The following is a 7,649-nucleotide window of genomic DNA, read 5'->3' as shown; positions in this document are numbered from 1 at the left end:
TTAAGCGTGATCAGGCTGGCAGGCAGAAGTGGTTAAGGGCAATCAGGCTGGCAGGCAGGTGAGTGGAGCCAGCAGTCCTGGATTGTGAGAGGGGTGTGCCCCGAGGGATCCCAGATTGGAGAGGGTTCAGGCTGGGCACCCTCTCCATGCAAGAATTTTGTGCACTGGGCCTCTAGTAGTACCATAATTCTTGCTGCATCCTTGATCTAGCATTGTACCACTCTCTAATCAATAACATGTTTAAATGTGTGTAAGATGCCCTGGTCGGTGTGGCTCAGTTGGAGTGTCCTCCCGTCCCATACCCTGAAGGGTGGTGGGTTTGACTCCCATTCAAGACACATTCCAGGTTATGGATCTCTCTCTCTCTCTCTCTCTCTCTCTCTCTCACACACACACACACACATCTCTATCTTTCAAAAATCAATAAAGAAAAATAAAATAGAATGTGTGTAAGATGTTTGTCCCCACTCCTTGTCCTTCAGTGAAACACTTCTGAACACCTTGGAACTTTACTATTTCTCTTATAATTGCACTGAATATACTTTTAAGGTCATACTGCTGAATCCAGTGGATTTTTCAGTCTTTATCCTTCACAGTCTTCACTATGTTTCTTTATAATCTCCAATTCCTCCTACATACATTTATCCCTTTGTTGCTCATATTTATGTTTGCCTTCCTACCTTTGCAGTCACTAATTTTTGACTCTTTTCCCTTTTCTCTCCTTTTAAATGCAAATATCTTCCCAAAGTTTAATCTTTATCCTCTTCTACATGTTTTACAACCACCTTAGGTCATTCATTTGTTCCATGGAGGAGTATATAGAGTTATTAACAGTCTAATCTAAATGTGAAATTCTCCAATATATATCTTTAGTCTCAAACTCACTTATGACCTTCTGTTATAATTCCAAAAGCATTTTAAATTAAGTATTTATAAGGTCAAATTCATAATATTTTTTCCAGCCTGCTATTCCTGAGGACTTACTACCACATATACTTTAAGGCTTAAGGCTAATTGCAGGACATCTGGCCCAAATACCTATTGAAACTTAAATCTCATCCCATCAGTGCCATGAATGTGTATTTGTGTGGTTAATGTAGATTAAATTTTCCATAGATACTGAACCTTTAAATGCTTGGAAGAGAACATGGAATGATAACAATTTCAGAAATGTGAAGCAGATTAGGCTTATTATCTATCAGCAAGAACACAGCATTTCATAATTTTTATTTATTAAACATATATTTTACATTTTATAACTGTACTCTCCATTGTCCTTTTCTTCATCTTATCCATGAGCTAAATGATGAAATTGGTACTCTGTATTTAAAGAATTTGCAGTTATAAAGTTGTGAAGTTTCCAAATATGAATGTCACAACTGAGAGTATTTTTGTAGCTGGTCAGCATTTTATGATATTCAATTTATTCTGATTCTAGTAAATCCCTAGTGTTCTCCTAGTGACAATTCTTCTTCATCATTTGTTTCTCCCTTCAAAATAATCCAGCACAATTGGATCATCCCTTACACACACACACACACACACACACACACACACACACACACCATGTACAAATGCACTGCTACCATGGACATTTTTGCTGAGCATCATATTTTTCTTTGCCTTTGGACTGAAGAACTTAACACAATACTCCATATGCATTCAATCTACTCGAATGATTTGTAATCCTAGACATTTGCCATATTTTCAAGATTTTTATGGGTTGGATCAGCCAAAGCATAACATTTCAGCCAGGACATAAATTTTGTAAAGCTAGATCCATCTAAAATAAGTAAAAGATAGGGACTAGGCACAAGTTCAATTAAGATGTTGTTTGCATAAACACATTAAAAAAATTCAAATATTCTATTTCTCAAAGCTTCCAGGATTAGCCACTGAACTGCCTTCTTAAATCCCAGCTGCTGAGATGAAACATTAAAAATGGTCACTTGTGAGAATGAATAATGTACCATTTCATTACACTTGTATGATAAATTTTAGAGGCAAAGATTTTAAGTGTATTTTCTTAATAATGAATATGAGAACAATGTCATTGCTACTAATATTTCAGAGCTGAAATTCTCACTCATTGATTTATAGTCATGTATAACATATCAGATAAAATGTGATGACACATATGCACAGGGAAAGATATTATGAATTTGATCAATTATGTTAGATTTTTGTGTTGAGTAGCTCATACTCCTTTGAGAACTAAAAGCACAGGATTCTCCAGTGGGATTTGAATACTAGTTATAGGTAAGGAAACAGCAGAAACATGATGTAATGAATACGATTTTTAAAAACAAATTCGATTCTTTGATAGATAGAGGGCAATTTAGGTTATCTATTTCCTCTTAAGTAACCTTAGTAGTTTCTGTCTTTCAAGCAATTTGTCCATTTCATCTAAGTTCTTGAATGTATTGGCATTAAGTTGCTCATTATATTTTTACTAGAGGCCTAGTGCACAAATTCATGCACGGGTGGGGACCCTTGGCCTGATCAGTGGGGCCCATTGGGGCCGTCTTGCCCAGTCCAGATCAGGGCCCATTGGGGCCGGCTAGCCAGGGGAAGGGACCGCCGGAGGTTGGCCAGCCACCAGAGGTTGGCTGTGGGAGCACACTGACCACCAGTGGGAAGCTCCTGCATTGAGTGTCTTCCCCCTGGTAGTCAGTGCATGTCATAGCAACTGGTCGTTCGGTCTACCAGTAGTAATGGTCACTTAGGTTTTCCTATATATACTAGAGGCCTGGTACACGAAATTTGTGCACTGGGGTTGTGGGGTCCCTCAGCCCAGTCTGCCCCCTCTCACAGTCTGGGAGACCTCAGGGGATGTCCTACTGATGGCTTAGGCAAACTCTCCTTGGGGAGTGGGCCTAAGCTGCAGTCTGACAGAAGAGGCGTGGGGGGGAGCGGGTGGCGTGTGTGTGTGTTTGTGGGTGTGTGTGTGTGTGTGTGTGTGTGTCCACTGGGGCGGTGGGAGCGCAGAGTGGCCAGGCGGGGCCCTGAGTAGTACCACCACTACTGCCACTGTCATTAGCATCTGGGATGCAGGCATGGGTTGAAGAGACTGAACCACACCCCAGGCCTCTCTGAGCCTGAGTTTGTTCATCTGGGAGTTGAAGCAGGAGGGGCCAGGCCCTGCACTTTAGGCCCTTCATGGAGACATATTTTTTGCCCTCAGTCATTTTCCCCTTTCCAGGCCTGAGAACAGCAACGTTCTTGTTTTTTTTGTTTGTTTGTTATCCCCCCCCCCTTTTTTTTTTAAGAAGGTGGAGATTTCTAAAAAAGACAAAAGTACACAGACAGAAAACAGACCTTGGTTGCCTGGGCCTAGGGTGGAGTTGACTGCAGGTGGGAAAACAGCATGATGGAAGCTTGAAAATGGTTTGTGTCGGTGGTTGAGCTGCTGTGGAAATTCACGCATCAAACAGTATGCCTGCTGTGGGTGAGTTGTATGGCATTTAACTTCTTTCTATAATTACAATTCTTACCTTTCAATTTAGCATGGACCATCACTTTTCCAGGGTTCTAGGAAACATCCTAGAAGACAGCTAACATCATCTCCTGGGGTATCGACACAAATGTCTTTGATCCATGCCAATGTCACTTTTTTTTTTCCAACCAGGGTCCGGAAAACCTGTGTGAGTTGAGAGTTTTGTCTCATTTGGAGCTTGGCTATACTGATCAGCCTAGTCTTCTGTTTCACAGAATGATGTGTGACTATAGAGTCCATCCTGCTTTCACCCTCGCTTTCAATCAGTGATCAATTTTTCTTGACATTTTGTTATTTTTTTCAGAGTGCCAAGTGAATTCAATAACATTAATAAAGCCACCTAATTCCTTTGTACTTATAATTTCTACTAGAGGCCTGGTGCACAAAATTTGTGCATGGGGGGTGTCCCTTAACCCAGCCTTCACCCTCTTCAATCTGGGACCCCTCGGGAGATGTCTGACTGCCAACAGTTGGACATCCCTCTCCCGATCTGGGACCGCTGGCTCCTAACTGCTCACCTGTCTGCCGGCTGGCCTGATCCCCCTAACTGCTCTCCCCTCCTGGCCTGATCACCCTAACTGCTCTACCCTGCTGGCCTGATTGCCCCTAAATGCCTCTGCCTTGGCCCCACCATCATGGCTTTGTCCAGAAGGTTGTCCGGAAGATGTCCAGTCTAATTAGCATATTATCCTTTTATTAGTATAGCTTAACCCTATGTTTTTCAATTACCTCCTACATTGTGCCAGATATTCATTCTTTCTTCCCAATTTACCACAAGTAAAATTTAACAGTTTAATTATTGGTCTATCATTTATGTCAGCAACTGACATATTGCTGGCCAGACTACAAGAGAATCCATGAGTGCCTGGTTTCCCAGATCACTCCTTGTACAAACTGCCTCAGGTTACATTCCCTAGGAAGCTGATTTGGAGGTGGAGTTTAGGATGCAAGATGTTTATTGGAGTTTCCCTAGGATTAACACCTGTAAAAGAGGAAGCTAACAAAATTGGGCAAAAGTAGAAATTAAATTGCACTGAAGGCCCAATGACAAATGCATATAATCACTGGAACTCTGAAGCAAGAATGACCTTTCATGATTGTTTCCCTTTGGGATCAGATGACCAGGTTTTAAAAATATATTTAAATAAATAAAACCTGCATTAATCAGGCTTTGGTTGTGACTGCCCTTGGGAGGGGCATGGTCTTGGACAAAGTAGCTCTTGTCTCTGAGGCAGTCTCTGGGGAGGCTAACAGCACTTCCAACAACTGAGACAGCAAATCCATGCATGAAGGGTGACCTGCACAACATATCACAGTGTCTCCCACCATCTACTGAATATGCCTCACTCATATCTACCCAACCCTAATTTGAAACCCTAGCCCGTTTAAATATTCCTGGGCATACAGTAGGAATTCTTATAATTGTAGACGTTTATCTGAGTCAGTTAAGAAAGTCCAGATGTTGAGCTTCTGGTCAAGATGGTGGGGAGGTATATGTGGTATTTGCCTCCTCCCACAACCACAAAAAAATTATAACTAAACTAAAGAACAACCATCATTAATAACTGTCTGAAATCTAACTAAACAGCAGTCCTACAACTGAGGATATGAAGAAGAAGCCACAATAAGACTAACAGGAGGGGTGGAGATGCAGAACAGCACCTAGACCAGGGGTGGGCAAACTTTTTGACTCGAGTGCCACAATGGGTTCTTAAACTGGACTCAGAAGAAGGAGTTGCGGCTGTGTTTCCCGATGTTGCCATGTTAACACTGCTGCTGGTGAAGGAGCAGAGGGGAGAGCAAGAGAACCCTCTGCTCTTTCGGCTCTGCGGGCCAAAGTTTTCCCACAGCTGACCTAGACCCACATGCAGCAAATAAGAATTAGAAGGGATATCTCAGCTGCAGAGATTTTCTTGAAAAACAAGGTGTCCTAACCATACACTAGGCACCCAGCCCAGAGGTCCAGAACTGGGAACAGAATTCCCCATAATTTCTGGCTGAGAAAACCAGCAGGGATTGTGGCTCAGTGAGATGGAAGGCTTCTTGAGTCCCAGGCAGTTCCTCTTAAAGGTAGTGCACACAGACTTACCTTGATTCACTCATTCTGAGCTTCTGTGCTTGAAGTAGCGGCCTGAAAGATACTAGGGACATCAAGGAGGAAATTACTTGTCTGGCATCAGGGTGACAGCTGGAGGGGCAGCTTTCTCCCAGAGAGAAGTGCTAGCAGTGCCCATTGTTCCCTTATGGGCTCTCCCATCACAGAGCTGGAAGGGGGGTGCTATACATGGGTCTCCATTACACTGGTTATTACTGTTCACCTGCTCTGGTGATTCCCTGAGACCTTGCTCCACCTAACTGGAAGGCCCACCAAGCTGTTTCCAATGGCTTTTCCATAAGAATGTCCTGTCTTGGCTCATGCTGCAGACTTTCTTAAAATCTCTCAAACAAGCATAAACTGGCCTCTATAGGCCTCATTCCTCTTTGTAAGTGGCACCAAGGTTGGCATTAGTGGCAGCCAGCCTCAGTTTGTAGCCTGACCTCTTCTGGCCCCTCTAAATCCAGCAAAGTAACAGCCATCAGCAGATCACTTTGTAGCTCATGCTAGGTGACCTGGGACAAGGCATAAGTGGCAGTTGACCTTGGTCTGCACCACCTTGGAGGCTTGATAGTCAGTGTACCTTGTGTATATCTTCAGACCACATGGAAGCACCACCCAACCACTTTCAAAAGCGATGCACTGAAGGAGCACTCAAGACCCACTGAAGTAAGTCCTGTTCCATGAGAGTTATCACCTGTATAGCTTACCATCCACAATGGTTATAGTCAATCCTCATAGCTGATTGAACTATGGATAAATCTTTTCCCTTAAGGTGGAAACAGCAATCAAGGCTCAACTACAACAGGAGGGTATACACAGCCCACAAGAGGGAGACATCTGGAGTGCCCATCTCTGGGGAATGGGGAGGTTGTGCCACTGGACCCTACAGGACACCTAGTATATAATAAGGCCACTACATCAAACCCAAGAGATTTAGCAGCTCTACCTAATAAACAGAAATGAGCACAAGCCAAAATGAGGAAACAAAGAAGTATATCCTAAATGAAAGAACAGAAAAAAACTTCAGAAAAAGAACTAAACAAAACTGAGACAAACAATCTACCAGACAGGGTTCAAAATACTGGTTAGAATGATGCTCAGTGAACTTAAGGGAAGAGTAGATGAGCTTAGTGAGAACTTCAACAAAGAGATAGGAAACATACAAAGAACCAGTCAGAAAGGAAGAACACATTGACTGAAATGAAGGATACATTACAGGGAATAAACAGTGAAATAGATGAAGCAGAAGATCAAATTAGAAATTTGGAAAAAAAAGAAAACAGAACAGTAGAAAGGAAAAAAAACCCAAAAATTGAGGATAGCATAAGGATCCTCTGTGCCAACAACACTGGCATCATGGGGATATTGGAAGGAGAAGAGAGAGGGCAAGGAATTGAAAACCCTCTTTGAAAAAATAATGAAGGGAAACTTCCCTAACCTGGTGCAGAAAATAGACATGCAAGTCCAAACACAGAGTCCCAAACAAGATAAACCCAAAGAAATTCATACCAAGACACATCATAATTAAAATGCCAATGGTGAAAGACAAAAAGAGAATCTTAAAAGCAGCAATAGAAAGTAGTTAGTTACCTACAAGGAAGCTCCCATAAGACTGTAAGCTGATTTGTCAACAGAACCTGTTTTATAAACAGACAACTTTCTTTTCAAAGTGATGAAAACAAAGACCTACAACCAAGCTTTCATTTAGAATCGAAGGACAGATTAAGGGCTTCTCAGACAAAAAGCTAAAGAAATTCATCACCCAAAACCAGTATTACATGAAATGTTAAAGGGTCTTCATGAAAAAGAAGAAAAATAATTAAAAATATGAACAATAAAATGGCAATTTATACTGTATCTACACTAATAAAAGACAAAGATGCTAATTGACCATACCTTTGCCATGCCCAAGCCACACCTACCAGCCAATCAAAGCGACTGTATGCAAATTAACCCAACCAAGATGGCTGCCAGCAGCCAAGGAGCTGGAGCAAGCAGGAGGCTTGGTTGCCCCGGTGATGGAGGAAGCCAAGCTTCCTGCCTGTGGCCTCCACA

The sequence above is a fragment of the Myotis davidii genome, unplaced genomic scaffold (assembly GCF_000327345.1).
Source record: "Myotis davidii unplaced genomic scaffold, ASM32734v1 scaffold24, whole genome shotgun sequence".
Taxonomy (NCBI): Eukaryota; Metazoa; Chordata; class Mammalia; order Chiroptera; family Vespertilionidae; genus Myotis; species Myotis davidii.
Note: the sequence above shows the minus strand (reverse complement) of the source record.